Here is a 24,701-nt window from a genome sequence, read left to right as displayed (position 1 = left end):
CCGTACGCCTCGTAAACACGCGGCTCCGCATGCCTCGTACACACAGCTCCGCTCCGTACACCTCGTACACGCGCGGCTCTGCCCCGTACGCCTCGTACACGCGCGGCTCTGCCCCGTACGCCTCGTACACGCGCGGCTCTGCCCCGTACGCCTCGTACACGCGCGGCTCTGCCCCGTACGCCTCGTACACGCGCGGCTCTGCCCCGTACGCCTCGTACACGCGCGGCTCTGCCCCGTACGCCTCGTACACGCGCGGCTCCGCTCCGTACGCCTCGTACACGCGCGGCTCCGCTCCGTACGCCTCGTACACGCGCGGCTCCGCTCCGTACGCCTCGTACACGCGCGGCTCCGCTCCGTGCGCCTCGTACACGCGCGGCTCCGCTCCGTGCGCCTCGTACACGCGCGGCTCCGCTCCGTGCGCCTCGTACACGCGCGGCTCCGCTCCGTGCGCCTCGTACACGCGCGGCTCCGCTCCGTACGCCTCGTACACGCGCGGCTCCGCTCCGTACGCCTCGTACACGCGCGGCTCCGCTCCGTACGCCTCGTACACGCGCGGCTCCGCTCCGTACGCCTCGTACACGCGCGGCTCCGCTCCGTGCGCCTCGTACACGCGCGGCTCCGCTCCGTACGCCTCGTACACGCGCGGCTCCGCTCCGTACGCCTCGTACACGCGCGGCTCCGCTCCGTACGCCTCGTACACACGCGGCTCCGCTCCGTACGCCTCGTACACACGCGGCTCCGCTCCGTACGCCTCGTACACACACGGCTCCGCTCCGTACGCTTCGTACACACACGGCTCTGCTCCGTACACCTCGTACACACACGGCTCTGCTCCGTACACCTCGTACACACACGGCTCTGCTCCGTACACCTCGTACACACACGGCTCCGCTCGGTACACCTCGTACACACACGGCTCTGCTCCGTACACATGCGGCTCTGCTCCGTACACTTCGTACACACACGGCTCTGCGCCGTACACCTCGTACACACACGGCTCCACTCCGTACACCTCGTACACACACGACTCTGCTCCGTACACCTCGTACACACGCGGCTCTTCGCCGTACACCTCGTACACACACGGCTCCGCTCCGTACACCTCGTACACACACGGCTCTGCTCCGTACGCCTCGTACACTCGCGGCTCTGCTCCGTACGCCTCGTACACTCGCGGCTCTGCTCCGTACGCCTCGTACACTCGCGGCTCTGCTCCGTACGCCTCGTACACTCGCGGCTCTGCTCCGTACGCCTCGTACACTCGCGGCTCTGCTCCGTACGCCTCGTACACACGCGGCTTCGCTCCGTACACCTCGTACACACGCGGCTCCTCTCCGTACACCTCGTACACACACGGCTTCGCTCCGTACACCTCGTACACACGCGGCTCCGCTCCGTACACCTCGTACACACGCGGCTCCGCTCCGTACACCTCGTACACGCGACTCCGCTCCGTACACCTCGTACAAACACGACTCCGCTCCGTACACCTCGTACACACGCGGCTGTGCTCCGTACACCTCATACACACACGGCTCCGCTCCTTACACCTCGTACACACGCGGCTCTGCTCCGTACACCTCGTACACACGCGGCTCTGCTCCGTACACCTCGTACACACGCGGCTGTGCTCCGTACACCTCATACACACACGGCTCCGCTCCTTACACCTCGTACACGCGCGGCTCTGCTCCGTACACCTCGTACACACGCGGCTCTGCTCCGTACACCTCGTACACACGCGGCTCTGCTCCGTACACCTCGTACACACGCGGCTCTGCTCCGTACACCTCGTACACACGCGGCTCAGCTCCGTACACCTCGTACACACGCGGCTCTGCTCCGTACACCTCGTACACACGCGGCTCTGCTCCGTACACCTCGTACACGCGGCTCTGCTCCGTACACCTCGTACACACGCGGCTCTGCTACATCCACACTGTAAATCCCTCCTGATCCCTCACATAAACTTCAGCTCATCCAGCACCATGACAACCAGCACAGCAGAGTCCTGCATCCACTGAGGCCCTTGATCATGTGACCCCTGACTCCTCCCCTCCTGTGACCTCATCACAGCTCCTGTGCGCACAGAGCAGCCATATATGTGGTGGCGGCTCTGCAGGTGGAGGTATGTGGAGACCCCATTACTGGGCGCAGGGGGCATTAACCCCTTCAGCACGGAGACTCTTTTGGGGTCTTGTGTTGCCCCTTTATAAGAATCATAAGGTTTTTGTTCTGTTTCCTATAATAGATACATACGACCCAACTATGGAGACAGGAAGGGAGGAAACGTATTGTTCTCATAGTACAGGACCCCTTTACTGCCCCACAGTGTAATGCCCCCATTATGCCCCTTATGCAGGATGTATGATGCCCCCCACAGTGTAATGCCCCCATTATGCCCCTTATGCAGTATGTATGATGCCCCACACAGTGTAATGCCCCCATTATGCCCCTTATGCAGGATGTATGATGCCCCCCACAGTGTAATGCCCCCATTATGCCCCTTATGCAGTATGTATGATGCCCCACACAGTGTAATGCCCCCATTATGCCCCTTATGCAGGATGTATGATGCCCCCCCACACAGTGTAATGCCCCCATTATGCCCCTTATGCAGGATGTATGATGCCCCCACAGTGTAATGCCTCCATTATGCCCCTTATGCAGGATGTATGATGCCCCCACACAGTGTAATGCCCCCATTATGCCCCTTATGCAGTATGTATGATGCCCCCACACAGTGTAATGCCCCCATTATGCCCCTTATGCAGGATGTGTAATGCCCCCATTATACCCCTTATGCAGGATGTTTGATGCCCCCACACAGTGTAATGCCCCCATTATACCCCTTATGCAGGATGTATGATGCCCCCACACAGTGTAATGCCCCCATTATGCCCCTTATGCAGGATGTATGATGCCCCCACACAGTGTAATGCCCCCATTATGCCTCTTATGCAGGATGTATGATGCCCCCACACAGTGTAATGCCCCCATTATGCCCCTTATGCAGGATGTATGATGCCCCCACAGTGTAGTGCCCCCATTATGCTCCTTATACAGGATGTATGATGCCTCCACACAGTGTAATGCCCCCATTATGCCCCTTATGCAGGATGTATGATGCCCCCACACAGTGTAATGCCCCCATTATGCCCCTTATGCAGGATGTATGATGCCCCCACACAGTGTAATACCCCCATTATGCCCCTTATGCAGGATGTATGATGCCCCCACACAGTGTAATACCCCCATTATGCCCCTTATGCAGGATGTATGATGCCCCCACACAGTGTAATGCCCCCATTATGCCCCTTATGCAGGATGTTTGATGCCCCCACAGTGTAATGCCCCCATTATGCCCCTTATGTAGTATGTATGATGCCCCCACACAGTGTAATGCCCCCATTATGCACCTTATGCAGTATGTATGATGCCGCCACACAGTGTAATGCCCCCATTATGCCCCTTATGCAGGATGTATGATGCCCCCACACAGTGTAATACCCCCATTATGCCCCTTATGCAGGATGTATGATGCCCCCACACAGTGTAATGCCCCCATTATGCCCCTTATGTAGTATGTATGATGCCCCCACACAGTGTAATGCCCCTATTATGCCCCTGATGCAGGATGTATGATGCCCACACAGTGTAATGCCCCTATTATGCCCCTTATGCAGTATGTATGATGCCCCCACACAGTGTAATGCCCCCATTATGCCCCATATGCAGGATGTATGATGCCCCCATTATGGCTCTTATGTAGTATGTATGATGCCCCCACACAGTGTAATGCCCCTTATGCAGTATGTATGATGCCCCCACAGTGTAATACCTCCATTATGCCCCTTATGCAGGATGTATGATGCCCCCACACAGTGTAATGCCCCCATTATGCCCCTTATGCAGTATGTATGATGCCCTCACACAGTGTAATGCCCCCATTAAGGCTCTTATGCAGTATGCATGATGCCCCCACACAGTGTAATGCCATTATGCCGTATGTATGATGCCCCCACACAGTGTAATGCCCCCATTATGCCCCTTATGCAGGATGTATGATGCCCCCACACAGTGTAATGTCCCCATTATGCCCCTTATGCATTATGTATGATGCCCCCACACAGTGTAATGCCCCAATTATGCCCCTGTAATCAGGTGACAGGATACAACACACAGGTAAACACAAACCCTTTAATCGTATATTACTTTACTGACAGGAATTATGGTCCGGACACATATAGGCCATTATGCTCTGCGGCGTGGAACACATAACTACGGTCATGCGCGGTCACAGGTACGAGTGGTGCGGCAGCAATCACTTTATCTGGTGTTTCAGTGTAAAGTGCGTCACTTCCGGACATGCACACTAGGGGATGGACATTATTGTAGACAGACTCTATTCTGTATATCCTGTGACAATTCACCTCTAGGAATGGGAATGGGTCTCCTAGTCTGGGGTTTTGGATGAAGTGGGATATTTATACATGGACACCTGGCTATTCGGCACACTATGCTGAACATCATGAATTATCATCCCTGTATCAAGCCTCCTGATGAACCTGTTGGGGAAACGCATCGAGGCTGATTATTGAACCGTTCTCTGATGACTATCATACCCTTTCCTTTATATATACCTGGAGACATATCTGATACTATTTAATTTATCAGTGTATTTTTTGATATATATCAGCATTAGCTAGAGCTTCTGAGGTACAGCCACCAGTGAGCGGGGGCACCATTGTTGATCGTGCTAACCTCCGCAGCTAGGCAGTATCCGCTTTGTTTAGGTACAGGATAGGGTACAGTAGTGACTGTATCAATTATTCAGCAGCATCATTGCTTACATCTGTTTATATACATCCACACCAAGTCATTGAGCTTGTAATTTTGCTAGCTTTAAGTATATATATATTGTTAGTCCAGTTTTCAATGCATCTATCTATATAATTGTCTTATCCCGTCTGTCTGTCTGTCCTGGAAATCCCGGGTCGCTGATTGGTCCGGCCCCGGCCAATCAGCGACGCGGCATTTCAGAAAAACATGGCGGCCATTAGCGGCTCATGTGAGGCACGGAGGTCAGCGGCGATGCAGCCGGCTGCTCGCAGCATAAGTCCCCCAACCGAATGCGCCGCTGACCTACATGCGGCTATCGTCGGAAGATTAGCGGCTACAGCCGCTTATCTCCCAAGGACAAGTGTGACGCCCCTCCCCTCCTTTCCTTTCCCCTCCTCTCTCCTCCCCTCTCCTCTCCTCCCGTCCCTCCCCCCGCTCGATCAGGACCCCGGCACCCGGCGTCATACGTACCCCTCCCCGTGCCTGTGCAGCAGCTCCCGTGTCTTCCACTGATGCCCTGTGACGTCTCAGGTCAGAGGGCGCGGTGACGTCTTTACACCGCGCTCTCTCCTGACCGATCACAGCGCACAGCGTGAAGATGCGGCCTACGCTGGAGTCCAGAGAAGCAGTGAGGTGAGTATTGGATTTTTTTTTTTTTTGTATGGGGCCATAGGGGCATTATATGGGGGATAGGTGACATCCTCCATGGGGCATTATATGGGGGGAGATGTAACATCCTACATGGGGCATTATATGGGGGAGAGGTAACATCCTACATGGGGCATTATATGGGGGAGAGGTGACATCCTACATGGGGCATTATATGGGGGGGAGAGGTGACATCCTACATGGGGCATTATATGGGGGAGAGGTGACATCCTGCATGGGGCATTATATGGGGGGAGAGGTAACATCCTGCATGGGGCATTATATGGAGGGAGAGGTAACATCCTACATGGGGCATTATATGGGGGAGAGTTGACATCCTGCATGGGCTATTATATGGGGGAGAGGTGACATCCTACATGGGACATTATATGGGGGGAGAGGTAGCATCCTACATGGGGCATTATATGGGGGAGAGGTAACATCCTACATGGGGCATTATATGGGGGAGAGGTAACATCCTACATGGGGCATTATATGGGGGAGAGGTGACATCCTACATGGGGCATTATATGGGGGAGAGGTGACATCCTACATGGGGCATTATATGGGGGAGAGGTGACATCCTACATGGGGCATTTTATGGGGGGAGAGGTAACATCCTACATGGGGCATTATATGGGGGGGAGGTGTCATCCTTCATGGGCCATTATATGGGGGGAGAGGTGACATCCTACATGGGCCAATATATGGGGGAGAGGTGACATCCTGCATGGGGCATTATATGGGGGAGAGGTGACATCCTGCATGGGGCATTATATGGGGGATAGGTGACATCCTGCGTGGGGCATTATATGGGGTATAGGTGACATCCTACATGGGGCATTATATGGGGGGAGAGGTGACATCCTACATGGGGCATTATATGGAGGGAGAGGTAACATCCTACATGGGGCATTATATGGGGGAGAGGTGACATCCTGCATGGGCCATTATATGGGGGAGAGGTGACATCCTGCATGGGCCATTATATGGGGAAGAGGTGACATCCTACATGGGGCATTATATGGGGGGAGAGGTAACATCCTACATGGGGCATTATATGGGGGAGAGGTGACATCCTGCATGGGGCATTATATGGGGGGAGAGGTGACATCCTACATGGGGCATTATATGGGGGGAGAGGTGACATCCTACATGGGGCATTATATGGGGGGAGAGGTGACATCCTACATGGGGCATTATATGGGGGAGAGGTGACAGCCTACATGGGGCATTATATGGGGGAGAGGTGACATCCTGCATGGGCCATTATATGGGGGGAGAGGCGACATCCTACATGAGGCATTATATGGGGGGAGAGGTGACATCCTAAATGGGGCATTATATGGGGAGAGGTGACATCCTAAATGGGGCATTATATGGGGGGAGAGGTAACATCCTACATGGGGCATTATATGGGGGGAGAGGTGACATCCTGCATGGGTTATTATAAAGGGGGGATGTGACAGCCTGCATGGGGCATTATATGGGGGGAGAGGTGACATCCTGCATGGGCCATTATATGGGGGGAGAGGTGACATCCTACATGGGGCATTATATGGAGGAGAGGTGACATCCTGCATGGGGCATTATATAGGGGGGATGTGACATCCTGCATGGGGTATTATATACGGGGAATGTGACATCCTGCATGGGGTATTATATGCATGGGGTATTATATATGGGTTATGTGACTTCCTGCATGGGGCATTATAAAGGAGGGTCGGGAGACTTATGCTAGAATACCCGATGCTTTAGAATCGGGCCACCATCTAGTATATTTAAAAAGGGTTTAATATTTTATTTTAGGGGGGGTTCCGACAGTATTGCCCCTTACACACACAACATGGTACCATCCACCCCACCGACTACCCCACAGCTAATGAATGAATATTCACTTAGCCCCATTCTTGGTGCAGATAATAATGAACCCAGGACCTATGAGATATTTACCACACAATAGGTAGCAGGGCCTTATCATTCATAACGGAAGCCCATGCGGCCGCTATGGTGCCCATGACTCAGCACCGAGCACACTCTCCTTACCCATCATCACAATTTCAGTGATATCCACGTTCCTATGACTGTGATACCAGTGAATAGAATAGTGAATCTGAGTCGAAAGCTCACTGATCCCCCATTCAGCCTTCACCTGTGAGTCTGAGGCTCCGTGCACTGCAGGCGCAATGGCATCACTACATCACGGCTGTAGTATGGAGCCTCAGTACTTACACTGCACAGACCGGAGCAGCGCATCTCAGGAACGGAGTTGGTTGAGTAATGTGTGTGGTTTTTTTTATATCAGTAATTGTGGGGGAAATCATACTGTCTGGGAGCCCTCATTCTGAGCTATATGGGCACACAGGAGAACAATTTCCTGGTGATGAGTCAGAGAGGGATAAGTAAGTGAGAAATACAGACATTCAGTCCATCTGGTTGTAGACTTGAATTGATATGGTGTTGTGTGTAGGAGGGAGACATCAAATAGTACATTCTGAAGGAAAGCAAAGATATAATGGCAGTGAGAATCTTGATTTCAGGCAGGAAGCATAGTGGAGACAAAGAGCAGGGCGAGGTCCTTAGCTCAGGCCAGGAGGCTTGCTTAGATGGTACAGAACTTTGCCCTGAGTGGCCAGTAGATCTAATTAAAGGAGATTAACACCATTACCTTCAATGACAGGGATAGCCCATCATGGCCGGGTGCTAGTTCTCGCACCAGGATGGGTTATCCCCTCACAGCATGGTCTCAGAAGTATTCTACAAAGGTATAATGTACTGCAATGCTAGTGCATTGCAATACATTATACCTGTGAAAAAAGTGAAAGTACCATATCAGGACTAAGTAAAAAAAATTGTAAAAAAATGTTAAATAATAGTAAAATATATTACATTAATAAACACACATTTTTATGTTAAAAAAAGTAAACATATTTGGTATTGCCGTGTCCAGAATGACCCGTGTCACACTAGTTAACCCCTTCAGTGAATGATGTAAAAGCCTTTTCATCCTACAGCTGGAAAAAAGTGGAATAAAACGCAATCAAAAAGACAGATGTAAATAAAAATGGTATTGCTGAAAACGTCATCTTGTCCCGTAAAAATCAAGCTGCCATACAGCTCCATCAGCCGAAAAATTAAAAAGTTACAGCTCTCAGCATACAGCGGTGTCAAGATAAAAACTTTTATAGAAAAAATAATTATGTAAAAGCGCAAAAACATAAAAAAAATTAAATAAATGAGGTATCGCTATAATTGCACTGACCCGAAGAATAAAGCTGCCTTATCAATTTTACCACACAAGTAACGACAAAAAAAAACAATTCCTGAATTGCTGGTTTTAGTTCATTCTGCCTCCCAAAAAATCAGAATAGAAAGCAATCAAAAAATGTAATTTGCCCGAAAATTGTACCAATAAAAACGTCAACTTGTCCCTCAAAAAACAAGCCCCTACATGACTCTGTCGGCTGAAATATGGAAAAATTATAGCTCTCAAAATATGGCAATGCAAAGACTAGTTTTTGCAAAAAAAATCATTTTTCTAGTGTGTGACAGCAGCCAATCATAAAACCCAATATAAGTCTGGTATCACTGTAATCGCACCGACCAAAGAATAAAGTCGCCTACTTACAGTGCACAAGGAACAGCGTAAAAAATAAATAAAACCAATTATTCACCTGCTGTTGATTTGTTCATTCTGCCTCCCAAAGATCGCAGTAAGGCGCTTACACCGGGGTTTCCGTGTAAATCTCTGAAATAAATGATTAAGACTAGTGTTGAGCGAGTATGTTCTATTAACCCTTTCTCCGAGTATGCTCGGGCCGAGCTCCGAGTATTTACAGCTGCTCGGTGATATGGTTGAATCGCTCCCGTGTGCATGATTTGCAACTGTTTGACAGTTTTAGTACATGTAAGGAATGTCTATTTCTTACACATTCCTCACATGTAATAAAACTGTCAAACAGTTGCAAATCAGGCACACGGGAGCGATTTAACCTTATCACAGAGCAGCTGTAAATACTCGGAGCTCGGCCCGAGCATACTCGGACCAGAACATACTCGCTCAACACTAAGACAGAACCCCCAGTGGAAGATTCCCTGTAATGAGGCAGATGGCGGCACTGTGGACGGCATCTGACCTATGATTCGGTGGTGTCCTTCTTTTTAGCCGTAGATAAAAGCACGGTCAGCCACAGTTTTGTGCACCTCTGACAATGCTGAATAGAAAAAAAATACAGTAATTCCCCAGACGGAGTCCAGAGTAACTCTGCTGCCTCATCTCATTATAGTGAATGGATCTCTCAGGGATTTCATCTGAATCACATCATTCTGATATTTAGATGGAAACCCCAAAGTAAGTGCTCAGCGTAGAGCGCTGGATAAATGTGATCCAAAATGTTATGTAAAATATTCCCAATTAAAGCTTCACATAAAAAGCCCCCACTCAGGTCCGTCATGTGTTAATGGAATTATAGGAAGCTTCCACGTTACTGGTAGTACAAGGGCTCTGGAGAAGCGAAATTGCTTCTCGCCCCTCTCCCCTCACCAAAAGAAATTCAGCAAATTCTGCGCTCCCAAATCCCACCTCCCTTCTGAGCACCACAGTGTGTCTTAACCTCATTTAGCGTCCACAGGGGTATAATTTCCAAAATGGGGTCACTTGAGAGGGGATTCTGCCCTTCTAGCACTTAGGGGCTCTGTATATGGAGTCCGCAAACTATTTTAGGACAATCTGCCCTCCAGCAGGCAAATAGCTCTCTGTCCCTCCCGAGTCTCACTGTGTGGCTAAGCAGTACTGTACAGCCACATATGAGGTATTGCCACGTTCAGCAGAAATTGTGTGACACATTTTGGTGCCATTTTTTTTTACCAATTTCCCCATGCGAAAATGTAAAATCTGGGGCTAAAACAAAATATTTGTGGTAAAAATGTAATTATTTTTTCCTTCACTGCCCAATGGTATAAAATTCTGTGATATACCTGTGGTGTCAATATGATAACTGCACCCTTAGATGAATTAATTGAGAGGTGTAGTTTGTAAAATGGGGTCACTTATGGGGGATTCTGCTGTTTTGGCACCTCAGGGGCTCTGCCAATGTGACATGGCATACTCAAACCATTCCAGCAAAATTTGAACTCCAAAATGGCGCTTCTTCCCTTCTGAGTTTTGCACTGTGCCTCAAAGGTAGTTTTCGACCACGCATTGTATATTGGTGAACTCAGGAGAAATTGCACAACAACTTTTGAAGTCCATTTTTTCATGTTACCCTTGTGATACTAAAAAATTTGGGACTAAAAGATAATTTTTGTAGAAAAAAATAGACATTTCATTTTCACAGCTCTACGTTATAAACTTCTGTGAAGCACCTGGGGGTTCAAGGTGTTCACCACACATCTAAATATTCCTTGAGCGGTCTTGTTTCCAAGATGGTGTCACTTGTGGTATGTTTCCACTGTTTAGGCACCTCTTTTAGAACTTTTGTTTTAACCCCTTAATGAACGCCAATACGCATTAAAACGGCTGTCGTTAAGGGACTTTATCCCCTCATTGCCGTTTTAAAACTGCAATTGGGAATAAAGGAATATTGCCACCCAGCGGTGGCAATTCGCGTGGGTGTCAGCTGTATGTGACAGCTGGCACCCTGCAGTATCGGCCCCGGACGGTTTTGCAACCGATCAGGGCCGATTAAACCCTTAAATACAGCTGTCAATTGCGACAGCAGTATTTAAGTTGTTACAAGGGGGTCACAAGACCCCCTTTGTAACCATGAGACCCCCGTGATGAAAATTGCCGATCACGATGGTTACAATGGTACCCTGAGGTCATGTGATGACCCCAGGGTACGGTGGCCTTTGAGATCCAGCTATAAGCTGACTACACTACATGAGTACTGCAGTATATGAGACCAGTGATAAAAATAAATATCATACATGTCCCAGAGTGAAAAAAGAAAAAAACGCACACGTCACAAAAAGCTGTTTCGCCATTCAAAACACAGCATTTGTGATAAAACAAAAATAAACAAAAAAGTACACATAAAATTGGTATCGCCGCGTCCGGAACGGCCCGCTCTATAAAACTGGCACATTATTTATTCCGTTTGGCAAACACCATAAAAAAAAGCCAAAAACGTTGCTTTTTCATCATACTGACTCACAAAAAAGTGAATTAAAAGCAATCAAAAAGTTATGTAAAAAAAATGGTAAAAGTGAAAGCGCCAAACTGCAAAAAACTAGCCCTAAAATAACTAATTCGGCAAAAAAGTAAAATTTACAGCTCTCAGAATATAGCTGTAACATCCCTGGCGGCATGCTTGCATGGTACACCACCTCCCACCATGCAAGACCGCAATCTTACCCTTCAGTCCAGCCTGCAAACCGTGTTCCAGATCATGCTGTGTGCTTTCCTCTTGACTGTCTGCTTAGGGCAGCGGCCCCCCGGTTACTTCCTGATTCTTATAGCTGCTGTGGGCACACCCCTAATGGGTCTCCAGCCTATTGCTGTCAGTCACTGGATATTTAAACCCCCTCTACCCAGAAGGAGGTGCCTGAGCAACACCTTCACTCAATTTGTCTTTGCATACTGTATTGCCAGGTCCTGTCCCGTCCCCTCTGTTTTCGCTACTCTGGGAGCTGTACTCCCAGACTCGCTCCTGTATCTCTTACAGTAGCAGTTCCTGTCTGAACTGTACTCTAGCCTGTTTGTCCGCCATTCTGGGGGCCGTATACCCAGACTCGCTCCTGTATCTCTTGCAGTAGCAGTTCCTGTCTGAACTGTACCCTAGCCTGTTTGTCCGCCATTCTGGGGGCCGTATACCCAGACTCGCTCCTGTATCTCTTGCAGTAGCAGTTCATGTCTGAACTGTACCTTAGCCTGTTATCTGTTTTTCTCTATGTCCGTACCTTCCCTTTTCCTGCATTGTCTGACCCTGCACCTAACTCCTACTCGTTGTCTCTGTACTTCTGTTTGTGAGTTTTGTGTCCACTCGCTACTTCCTAGCAAGTACCTTGTGTGTATCTGGTTCTGCTTGTCCCTTTTCCCTTCCTCCGTATCTTCCTGTATTTTCCAGTCTGTTCAATGTGAACAGAGCCCTGTCCTCTCTGCCTTGTCCACCGCACTTGCGGTTTCGTGCTGCTCTGACTTGCCCACCACTCCGGCGGTTTTCCTCTGCTCTGACTTGCCCACCGCTCCGGCGGTTTCTCTCTGCTCTGACTTGCCCACCGCTCCGGCGGTTTCTCTCTGCTCTGACTTGCCCACCGCTCTGGCGGTTTCTCTCTGCTCTGACTTGCCCACCGCTCTGGCGGTTTCTCTCTGCTCTGACTTGCCCACCGCTCCGGCGGTTTCTCTCTGCTCTGACTTGCCCACCGCTCCGGCGGTTTCTCTCTGCTCTGACTTGCCCACCGCTCCGGCGGTTTCTCTCTGCTCTGACTTGCCCACCGCTCCGGCGGTTTCTCTCTGCTCTGACTTGCCCACCGCTCCGGCGGTTTCTCTCTGCTCTGACTTGCCCACCGCTCCGGCTGTTTCTCTCTGCTCTGACTTGCCCACCGCTCTGGTGGCTTCTCTCTGCTCTGACTTGCCCACCGCTCTGGTGGCTTCTCTATGCTCTGACTTGCCCACCGCTCTGGCGGCTTCTCTCTGCTCTGACTTGCCCGCCGCTCCGGCGGCTTCTCTCTGCTCTGACCCACCGCTCCGGCGGTCCCTCTCTGCTCTGCCTTGTTCACCGCACCTGCTGTTTCGCTCTGCTCTGCCTAGCTCACCGCTCCGGCGGTTCCTCTCCGCTCTGCCTAGCCCACCGCTTCGGCAGTTCCTCTCTGCTCTACCTGTCTACCGCAACTGCGGCTCTGCTCCAGTCTCCCAGTCTGTACTGGCCTCTATCCAGCCTGGGCTCCAACCTGCTAGTGCCCCCCTGTCTGCACTCAAGCCGTGCTCGCCAGTACCCCCCTGTCTGCATACCAGCTGTGCTTGCCAGTATCTTCCCGTCAGCCCTCCAGCCGTGCCTGCCAGTGCCCACCTGTCTGCATGCCAGCCTAACCTGCCCATTCCTGCATTCCCCGGTGTGGGTCAACAGCTGTGATCGGGGTCTGACCTAGAGTCGCACCTGGTCCCTCTGCTCGGTTCCTCCTTGGTTCACGGAGTCGTTAGTCGCCGTGCGACCTTGGTCGGATCGGGTTGATACTTAATTACGGCTCTCCAGGCACTCCTCGGTTCATGGTACAGTGGGATCACGCATAACATAGCGACAAAAAAAACTAGTATTTTATAAAAAAAAAAAAACATTTTTACTGTGTGATGGCAGCAAAAGCTTAAACAATATACAGTATATATACAGTATATATAAATCTGGTATCGCTGTAATCGCACCGACCCGAAGAATAATCTGGCTTATCACTTTTACCACACGGAAAACGGCGAAAAAATAAAAATAAGGACTATTCTTGTACTGCTGTCTATTTGTTCATTTTGCCTTACAAAAATCGGAATAAAGCTTAACTCACATTTATCCTGCGCTCTCCACTGAGAGCTTACATCTAGGTTTCCGTGTTAATTCCCCAATACCTTATTTCAGACAAAACCCCCGATGGACCCACTTACTTATGAGGCTGATGGAGTCACTTTGGACTGGTCTCTGATCCAAGGTGTCCCATTATTTAGGACGTCTTTTTAGCGCACAAGTGTGGGCAACCCCAGGTCTTTGCACGCCTAAAAAGATGGAGACCACCGGAGCAGATGCCAAACGGAGCCCAAAGTGTCTCCATCTGCGTCGTTATGGTGGGTGGGTCTATTGGGGGTTTCGCCTGTATCGCATTTTTGTGGAATTTACACGGAAACCCTGCGGTAAGTGCTCAGCGTTGAACACAAGAATGTGATCCCAGCCTTATTCTGGAAGCGATCAAAAGATATTATGCGTCCCAAAATGTTACCAATAAAACCCCCTAATTTATCCCCAACAAAACCAGACTCAGGTCCGTCATCTGTCACTGAAACTATATGAGGTTCCCACGTTACTGGTAGAACAAACTGAAAAGCGACATGTCTCTCTTCCCCCTCGAATTAAATCCAGTGAATTCTGCTCTCCCAAATCCAAATGTCCCTCCTTCTGAACCCCACTGTGCCTAAACCACTATAAGCAGCCATATGTTTGGCATTGTTTTAGTGGGAAGAGAGCACTTGACAGTTTACGGGCTGCGTATCGCCAGAAGCACAAGCTGGGAACAATGTATGGGGGCGCTACAATATATGGGGGCACTACACTGTATGTGGGCACAATGTGTGGGCACTAATCTGGCAGTTTTGCAATTCTCCAGAAAAAAAGCCTGGCATGGATGTTACAAAATAGTCACTGCAGCCGTAGATGAATTCATTGAGAGGTGCAATTTCTACAGTGGGGTTACTTTTGGGGTTTTTCTGCTGTTCTAACACCTTCAGAGCTCCAAAAATGTCGCCCATAAACTATTCTAGCAAAATCTGTGCTCCAAAAGCCAAATAGCGCTCCTTCCTTCTCAGCCCTGGCGTGTGGCCTAAAAGTAATTTCTGACGACATATAGGGCATCACCGCGTTCGGAAGAAAGTGTGCAATAAATTATGGGGTTCAGTTTCACCTATTTAACCCTTGTGTACCTGAAAATTTGCAGCAAATACAATAATTATACTTTTACCACTAAAACGTCATATTTCCATGTTTCAGTGTTATAAAATTCTGTGAGGCACCTATGAGTTCAAAATACTCACTACTCCCCTAGATGAATTCCTTAGGCAGTGAAGCTTCAAATATGGGGTCACCTGGGGGGGGTGTTTCTGCTGTTTTCGCATGTCAGGTGCTTTCCAAATGCCACATTCACAATTTATTCCAGACAAATAGTTCTCTTTCCTTTCCTAACCCTGTCATGTGCCCAGACAGAAATTTTTGACCACATATGCAGTATCATCGCGTTCGGGAGAAATTGCCTAACAAATTATGGTGTCCATTTTACCTATTATCCATTGTGAAAATTACAAATTTGGGGCTAAAACAATATTTCCGTGAAAAAAAAATTAAAATTTTCCATATGACGACCTAATGTTCCTTCCCTTCCAAGCCCTGCCGTGTGCCTAGACAGTGGTTTTCCCCCACATATGGGATATCTGCATCCTCAGAAGAAATTGCACCACAAATTTTGTGGTCCATTTTCTATTATTACCCTTGTGAAAATAAAAAAATTTGGGTCTGAAGTTTAATTTATGTGAAAAAAGTTAAATGTTTATTTTTTCCTTCCATGTTGCTTCAGTTCCTGTGAAGCATGTGACATAACTCTGATTTAAGGGCATAAGAATTCAAAGTTTGAAAATTGCTAAATTTTCGCCAAATTTCCATTTTTTTTCGCAAATAAATTTAAGTCATATTGAATAAATTTTACCACTATCGTGAAGTACAATATGTCACTAAAAACAATCTTCGAATTAGTAAGATCCGTTGAAGCGTTCCAGAGATATTGCCTCATAAAGTGACACTGGTCAGAATTGTAAAATTTGGCTTGGTCATTAAGATCAAAATTGGCTCCATCACTAAGGGGTTAAACAACTCTCCTTTGTGCGATCATACAACATACAAGCCTCTGATTGCTCAGATAATGCACTGTACTTCTGTAGTGCCGTGTATTATCACTGCTTGTCATGTAATACTAACGGCCCCATACACATGAGATAAATGTTGGCTGAACGGTCATTTGGCAGACGGTTATCTTTCCCGACTCCCCCATACACACAAATATTCCAGCTTTCCTGTGGTCTGTATGAGAGAGTCACCTCCAGACTACTCTAGCGGAGGAATATCTACAGGAAGAACAAATTGATTTAGCCTCTGAAATTCAGGATGCCAAATCCTTTTCTGCCCTGACTTCATCTGCCAAGAGGCTCCCAAATACTTTATATAGTCAACCAAACCCCCGAAATCAGTGCTTGCATGCAACTTTAGTCTAATGTGCTTATATTTGACCACATACCGGTACATTAAATGGGTACTGCAAATTACAGACATCCAAAAAGACAGAGATGATATAAATCCAATAGAGTAAAACGTAAATGTTTATGAATCGAACTTTACAAAGACAAAAATATATTAAAATTCAAGAGGAGATACAAGAGAGAGTCACTCCTCACCCAGTATAAATTAGAAATGGTACCCCTGAGTATGTCACAATTACAAAAATTAATGTGATATAAAAATAATAAATAATTATAGTGTAGCCACCAAGTGGATAGTATATAACATGTGGTTCTCTTACAACATATTCCTAGTGCAATTAAATAGCTAAAAATTAATCAGACCAACAATGGTACCAGTTCAATAGATCATGCACTACTAGAGTAGTTTAACAAAAAAACAGAATTAAATGTATAAGGAATATGTATATATTAATAAGTAAATGCTTATAATACAGCATATTATTATTATTTATTATTATAGCGCCATTTATTCCATGGCGCTTTACATGTGATAGGGATATTCATAGCAAAAACATTTACATAATCTTAACAAAACGAGTCAGCGACTGGTACAGGAGGAGCGAGGACCCTGCCCGCGAGGGCTCACAGTCTACAAGGGATGGGTGAGGATACAGTAGGTGGGGGTAGAGGAGGTCATGCAGTAATGTGGTGGAGCGGTGGTTACTGCAGTTTGTAGGCTTGTCGGAAGAGATAGGCATATAAATAAATACATAAAGTGCCTTGCGTGCAATAGACTTACCAGCTAAAAAGTTGAAGGGGTTAAAAAAACTACCATATAAATCTATAAGAGCATAGATATATGTATAGGAATAGTACCTAGGATAGTCGCAGCCACTGGGTAGGCGGAAGCCCCGACGCGCGTTTCGCACCTGCTTCTTCCTGGCAGCGTGTGTTTTAGTCCAATGTGTATGGAGGCGTTAAAAAGTAACTTATTGGACGTTGCTTAATAGACTTTCGTACATTCCAGGCCCAGACACCATTATTAGGCATTTAAATATTGTAGTAACTAGGCAGCCCCATACTATTGAGCACTTGGGGAGGAGGGGCATTGAGCCGAACTCTGTCAAACATTCTTAGATGCCATGTTTGCATTTGACAGCAGCAAGTAGTTAAACTGCCTGGGTTCGTGTAGCAGCCGTACCTGTGCCATCCCTGCGGTCTACATCTGTTCTGGTGCTCAAAACAGTTACTTTTTAACATGTTAAACATTTGTTTTAACCACTTTACCCCCGAGGGTGGTTTGCACGTTAATGACCGGCCCAATTTTTACAATTCTGACCACTGTCACTTTATGAGGTAATTACTCTGCAACGCTTCAATGGATCCCCCTGATTCTGAGGTTTTTTTTTCGTGACATATTGTACTTCATGATTGAGTTAAAATTTCTTCGATATCACTTGCGTTTATTTGTGAAAAAAATGGAAATTTGGCGAAAATTTTGCAATTTTCAAAATTTTAATTTTTACGCCCTTAAATCAGAGAGATATGTCACACAAAATTGTTAATAAATAACATTTCCCACATGTCTACTTTACATCAGCACAATTTTGGAACCAAAATTTTTTTTTCATTAGGGAGCTATAGGGGTTAAAAGTTGACCAGCGATTTCTCATTTTTCCAGCAAAATTTACAAAACCATTTTTTTAGGGACCACATCACATTTGAAGTCACTTTGAGAGGCCTTTATAACAGAAAATACCCAAAAGTGACACCATTCTAAAAACTGCACCCCTCAAGGTGCTCAAAACATCATTCAAGAACTTTATTAACCCTTCAGGTGCTTCACAGGAATTTTTGGAATGTGGAAGAAAAAAAATGAACATTTAACTTTTTTCACAAAAATGTTACTTTAGACCCAATTTTTTTTATTTTTGCAGGGGTAATAGGAAAAAATGGACCCCAAAATTTGTCACGCAGATACCCCATACGTGGGGAAAAAACACTGTTTGGGCGCACGGCAGGGTTCGAAAGGGAAGGAGCGCCATTTGACTTTTTGATTGTAAAATTTGCTTGAATAATTAGCGGACGCCATGTTGCGTTTAGAGAGCACCTGATGCGCCTAAACTGTGGAAACCCCCCACAAGTGACACCATTTTGAAAACTAGACCCCTCAGGGAACTTATCTAGATGTGTGGTGAGCACCTTGAACCCCCAGGTGCTTCACAGAAGTTTAGAACATTGAGCCGTAAAAATAAAATTTTCACATTTTTGCAGCAAAAATGTTTTTCAGCCTCCAATTTTGCATTTTCAAGACGGTAACAGAAGAAATTGCAGCATGCAATTTGTTGAGCAATTCTTCCTGAGCACGCCGATACCCCATATGTGGGGGAAAACCACTGTTTGGGCGCACGGCAGGGCTCGGAAGAGAAGGAGCGCCATTTGACTTTTTGAATGTAAAATTTGCTTGAATAATTAGCGGACGCCATGTTGCGTTTGGAGAGCCCCTGATGTGCCTAAACAGTGGAAACCCCCCACAAGTGACACCATTTTGGAAACTAGACCCCTCAGGGAACTTATCTAGATGTGTGGTGAGCACCCTGAACCCCCAATTGCTTTACAGAAGTTTATAACATGGAGCCGTGAAAAAAAAAAAATCACATTTTTTCCACAAAAATGATGTTTTCGCCCCAATTTTTTTATTTTCACCAGTGTAAGAGGAGAAAATGGACCCCAAAAGTTGTTGTGCAATTTCTCCTGAGTACGCCAATACCCCATATGTGGGGAAAATGCAGTGTTTGGGCGCACGGCAGAGTTCAGAAGGGAAGGAGCACTGTGTGACTTTTTGAATGCAAAATTGGCTGGAATTGAGAGTGGACGCCATATCGTGTTTGGAGAGCCCTTGATGTGCCTAAATAGTGGAAAACCCCCACAACTGACCCCATTTTGGAAACTAAACCCCTCAAGGCTTTTATCAAGGGGTATAGTGAACATTTTGAACCCAGAGGTACGACACAGAATTTGATGACATTAGGTCATCAAATTGAATAAGTTGTCATTAGTCTTGAGTGCAAGTGCTCGCTACTTGAGTTTGCATCGAGTACTCAGGTATTCACCATGTATCACGGGTGCTCGAGTGACATGCTCGAGTCCCCTCGCGCATGTTTCCACGGTTATTAGGCACCCCAAAAAAATATGCAGGGATTGCTCGTGCATGGCAGGCAATCCCCGCAAGGTTTTTTTGGCCACGAAACATATGGGGCGGAGACTCGAGCATGTCACTCGAGCACCCGCGATACTCAGTGCATACCCGAGCACCCGATGCAAACTCAAGTAGCAAGCACTTGCGCTCAACACTAGTCGACATATCGTCATCTTCTTTTTTTTTTACTTTTGAAGAAAATCCCAAGCCCAACCATAACCCTAGCCTAACCCCAACCTTAATCACAACCCTAACCCTAGAGTTTATTTTTTACGCCGTTTCTCGTGCGGTATAGGTGATTAGACGACTTTATTCTTCGGGTCGGTGCGATTACAGCGATACCAGAATCATATCGGGTTTTTATTATTGACAGCTGTCACACACTAAAAGACGCATTTTTTTGTAAAATCTAGTTTTTGCATCACCATATTTTGAGAGCTATCATTTTTCCATATTTTGGCCCGACAGAGTCATGTGATGGCTTGTTTTTTGCGGCACAAGTTGACGTTTTTATTGGTGCCATTTTCAGGCACTTGACATTTTTTGATCGCTTTCTATTCCGATTCTTGGGAGGCAGAATAAACAAAAACCAGCAATTCCGGAATTATTTTTATGGGTTTTTTTTTATGCTGTTCCGCATGTGGTAAAATTGATAAGGTAGCTTTATTCTTCGGGTCAGTACGGTTACAGCGATATCACATTTATATAGTTTTTTAATGTTTTGGCGCTTTTGCACAATGAAAGCTATTTTAAAAGAAAAAAACTTTTTTGCATCGCTTTATTCTGAGAGCTAGAACTTTTTTATTTTTCAGGTGATGGAGCTGTATGGCGGCTTGTTTTTTGCGGGACAAGATGACCTTTTCAGCGGTACCATTTTTATTTATATTCGTCTTTTTGATCACGTGTTATTCCATTTTTTGTTTGGCGGTATGATGATAAAGCATTGTTTTTTGCTTTATTTTTTTTATTTTTATTTTTTACCGTGTTCACTAAAGGGGTTAACTAGTGGGACAGTTTTATAGGTCAGGTCGTTCCGGACGCGGCGATACCAAATATGTGTACTTTTATTGATTTTTTTTTTTTATTATCCATAATATTTATTGATGGGTACATTATATTTTTGCATTTTCTTATTGAGGGAGTTAATGTGCCGGGAGCGGTGTGGGACCTTTGGGGTGTGGTGCATGTGACGGGGTATGCGGCAGAGCAAGAAGAGACCACCGGACTAAGAACGATCCAATGGGATTTATTAAGGCAGGCAGCATACCAAATCAAAAATCCATGTTATTCCTAAGGTTCATAATAAGTCCACAATCACCGACGGGCATGAGGTCTTGCCACAGCTAAGAGCCCCCACACTTCTTCCTCCAGAGATCTCCCAACACAACACTGGTCACGCATAAGTCCATTGTCTTGGGCTACCGGGAACAGCCCAAGGGTAGGGGAGCAGAGGTTTCCCCCCTCCTAGTCGATGGTTTAGTCCATGGCATGGCTCCGATGTGTCTATAAAGATGTGTACTGAGAGTTCTCCCCCTGCTTAAGAGACAATGGGGAGTCCTCTAGCGGTGTTGACACAAGCCCAAGTTAAATTATGGTTGAGGAACAAATATCTGGGAAAGAGCATGGGTATTTACATCACATCATGACATTTTATACAGAAATGCAGGACAGGGAAAACGATGTACCATGACAATTCCTTCCCCTGCAATTTTGTTTACGTACGAGGGACCTCTACAGGTCACTTGTTAAGTACACACAGGCAGGGCTGACCGGACTCAGGGCTCCTCCTGCCTGGACAGTCCATCTGCATTTTGGTGTTGGCTGCCTCTTCTATACTGTACTGTAAAGTTATAGGGTTGCAGAGCCAGGCTCCATCGTAGTAAGTGTCCATTGTCCCCAGAGGCTCTGTTCAGCCAAGTGAGGGGATTGTGATCAGTAACCACAGTGAATTCTCGTTCATACAGATACGGCTTTAGTTTCCGGAGGGCCCACACTATAGCCAGACATTCTTTTTCTACAGTTGCATAGGCCACTTCTCGGTCCAGCAGTTTCCTGCTGAGGTAGGCGACGGGGTGCTCGTCCCCCGCTGCATTCACCTGGCTGACTACAGCTCCCAATCCATAAGCAGAGGCGTCCGTCTGCACAATGAATCGGCTCTTGTAGTCCGGAGCAGCCAGAACAGGGTCACAGACCAGGGCGTCCTTCAGCCTGTTAAAAGCCTCCTCACAGGCTGGAGTCCAGATTACCAGCCTGGGCATCATTTTCTTGGTCAGGTCTGTAAGAGGCTTGGCCACAGTGCTAAAATGAGAAACAAATTTTCTGTGGTAGCTAGCAGTGCCCAAAAAAGCCAAAACTTGTTTCTTAGTTTGGGGTACAGGCCAGTCTCTAATAGCCTGGATTTTTGCAGGTTCTGGACGGAGCTTCCCTCCCCCTACTCTATGCCCTAGGTACTGGACTTCACCCATCCCCAATTGACATTTATCAGGTCGAATGGTTAGGCCAACTGCAAGAATCAGGTCAAGAATAACGGCTACTTGATTCAGATATTCCTCCCACGTCTGGCTGAAGACGGCGATATCATCTAAGTAGGCACAAGCAAAGTTCCCACATCCCCGGAGGATCTGATCTACCATTCTCTGGAAGGTTGCCAGGGCATTTTTCATTCCATAAGGCATGCTTAGAAATTCATACAAACCAAAGGGGGTTATAAAAGCGGACCGTCCTCTCCCTTCCTCCGTCAGAGGAATTTGCCAGTATCCCTTACTGAGATCTAAGGTAGTGACATATCGGGATCCAGCCATTCGGTCTAGAAGTTCGTCAATACGGGGCATTGGGTAAGGATCACTGACAGTATGGTCATTAAGTCGTCTGTAGTCCACACAAAATCGAGTACTCCCATCCTTCTTTGGTACTAACACCACAGGAGAGGCCCAAGGGCTATGAGAGGCCTGGATTACTCCCAGCTGTAACATCTCCTCTAGTTCGTGCTGCATGGTGTTTCGAACTGATTCAGGTACCCGGTAAGGAGCCTGTTGTATGGGACGGATACCCTGAGTGTCTACATGATGTTGGGTGATGGTGGTTCGACCTGGTTGAGATGAGAAAGCAGCCTGTCTCTGTTGAAGCACTCCCAGCATCTGGTCTTTCTGTAAGGGGTCCAGGTGATCTCCCAGAGGAACCTGTTCCACAATGGACGGGGCTCTCATGGCTTCCACGAGATCTGGTAGGGAGTCCTCTTCCTCGGGACCGTCTTCTGAAGCTAGCCGACAGCTTGCGATCATTGGAAGGTTCTGGTCGTGGTATTCCTTAATCATATTCACATGGACAGTCTTTTGTCTTAGTCCCTGATCATCTAGAGCAAGAAGGTAATTGGTGTCATTTAGTTTCTTGAGAACCCGGAAGGGACCCTCCCACATGGTCTGCAGTTTATTTTGTGGATGGGGAATAATCATTAAGACCGGTTGTCCTTCTACAAACTCCCAATAGCGTGCTTTACGGTCATACCAGGTCTTCTGTCGGGTTTGAGCCATATGCACATGACTCTGTGCGAAACTAGCAAGTTGAGCCAGGGTTTCTCGCAGCTTTAGGACATAAGGGACAACAGGGGCTCCTGTATCTTCAACTTGCCCCGCCCAGTATTCATTGAGCAGAGTTAAGGGTCCTCGGACCTTTCTTCCATAGAGGAGTTCAAAGGAGGAAAACCCGGTGGACTCCTGAGGAACTTCCCGATAGGCAAACAAGAGATGGGGTAGGTACTTCTCCCAGTCTGAATCTCTGTCCGTGAAGGCCCTCAGCATATTCTTCAGAGTGCCGTTAAATCGTTCGCAAAGTCCATTTGTTTGTGGATGATACGGTGTCGTTCGAATCGCTCGTACTCCACAGGTGCGCCACAGACACTGGACTAGTTCTGACATGAACTGGGAGCCTTGGTCCGACAAGATCTCACTGGGAAATCCTACTCTGGTGAAAATGGTAACCAGGGCCTCGGCCACCTTGGCTGCAGAAATACTGGACAAGGCCACAGCTTCCGGATATCGGGTGGCGTAGTCCACAACAGTGAGAATGTACTGATTTCCTGATCTACTTGGCTTAGCTAGAGGCCCAATGATATCGACAGCTACTCTTTGAAATGGCTCTTCTATGATAGGGAGTGGTTGCAGAGGGGCCTTTGGGTGATCTCCGGGTCGCCCTCTACCCTGACAGATATCGCAAGTTCGGCAGAAATGCGCCACTGCCTGAGAAATCCCTGGCCAATGGAAGGTTTGAGTCAATCGTCTCTCGGTGCGGGTTTTGCCTTGATGGCCAGCAGTAGGGATATCATGAGCAAGGTGTAGTAGGGGAATCCTGTATTTGTGAGGAACAATCATCTGTTTGTTACAAGTCCAGGGCTTATCTGGGGAGGCAGCATTGGTAACCTATACAAAAGTCCATTTTCTCGGATAATCCTTTCCCTGTTCTCCCCTAACTGCCCTGTCTCAGCTCGTGCTCTAAAATTAGCTAGGGTGGGGTCAGTATCGACCTCTTGTCGAAACTGAACTCTATCCCAGGTATCACTCACATTGTCCCCACAAGAAGAATCACTCACCGGCGGTTCTGGTGGCCTCTTTTCCATGGATGAGTTGTATGCGTCCCCATCTGCTGCTCTCTTGGCTTGACTTCTGGTTACTGCACCGACGAAGTGGCAATGCAGATGTCCCACATCATTTCCTAAAAGAACGTCTGCGGGGAGGCCGCTCATCACTCCGACCACGCATTGTTTGGCCCCAAAGCCATAATCCAGGGTCACCCTCGCTCTTGGAATCTATCTCTGGGTGCCTCCAGCCAATTCAATGGCAATTCTTGGTCCCTTTTGAATTGCTTCTGGCTGAAGTACGCTGGGATCGGCTATGGTGAGAAAAGCCCCAGTGTCACGGAAACCGACAACCTTTTGGCCATCCAGCACGACCTCCTGTAGATGTTTGTGCTGACGGTCAGAAGAACAGGTGGCTGGGGCTCGCACCCCATAGACTCCTGGTATGGGAGCCAGGGTATCGGAGTCACTTGGCAAGTCGTCAGGGACTGAATCCAGCTCTTCTCCTGGTGAGGGTGTCT

The 24,701-nt window shown here is 47.5% G+C and overlaps 1 protein-coding gene across 1 annotated transcript in view; it reads left to right on the top strand.

Annotated features, from left to right (window-relative positions):
- The first annotated feature begins 2,069 nt into the window (after window positions 1–2,069).
- The window catches only part of LOC141204962 (uncharacterized), a 54,203-nt gene continuing 31,571 nt past the window's right edge, over window positions 2,070–24,701 (top strand). The window contains exon 1 of the mRNA XM_073663998.1: window positions 2,070–2,128. The gene's annotated coding sequence lies outside the window, so the exon portion shown is untranslated. The remainder of the gene's footprint in view (window positions 2,129–24,701) is intronic.

Source organism: Phyllobates terribilis, unplaced genomic scaffold (assembly GCF_046119375.1).
Source record: "Phyllobates terribilis strain yellow unplaced genomic scaffold, ASM4611937v1 Scaffold_136__1_contigs__length_4911898, whole genome shotgun sequence".
In the NCBI taxonomy this organism is placed as follows: Eukaryota; Metazoa; Chordata; class Amphibia; order Anura; family Dendrobatidae; genus Phyllobates; species Phyllobates terribilis.
Note: the sequence above shows the minus strand (reverse complement) of the source record. Positions and strands in the feature narration are given on the sequence as shown.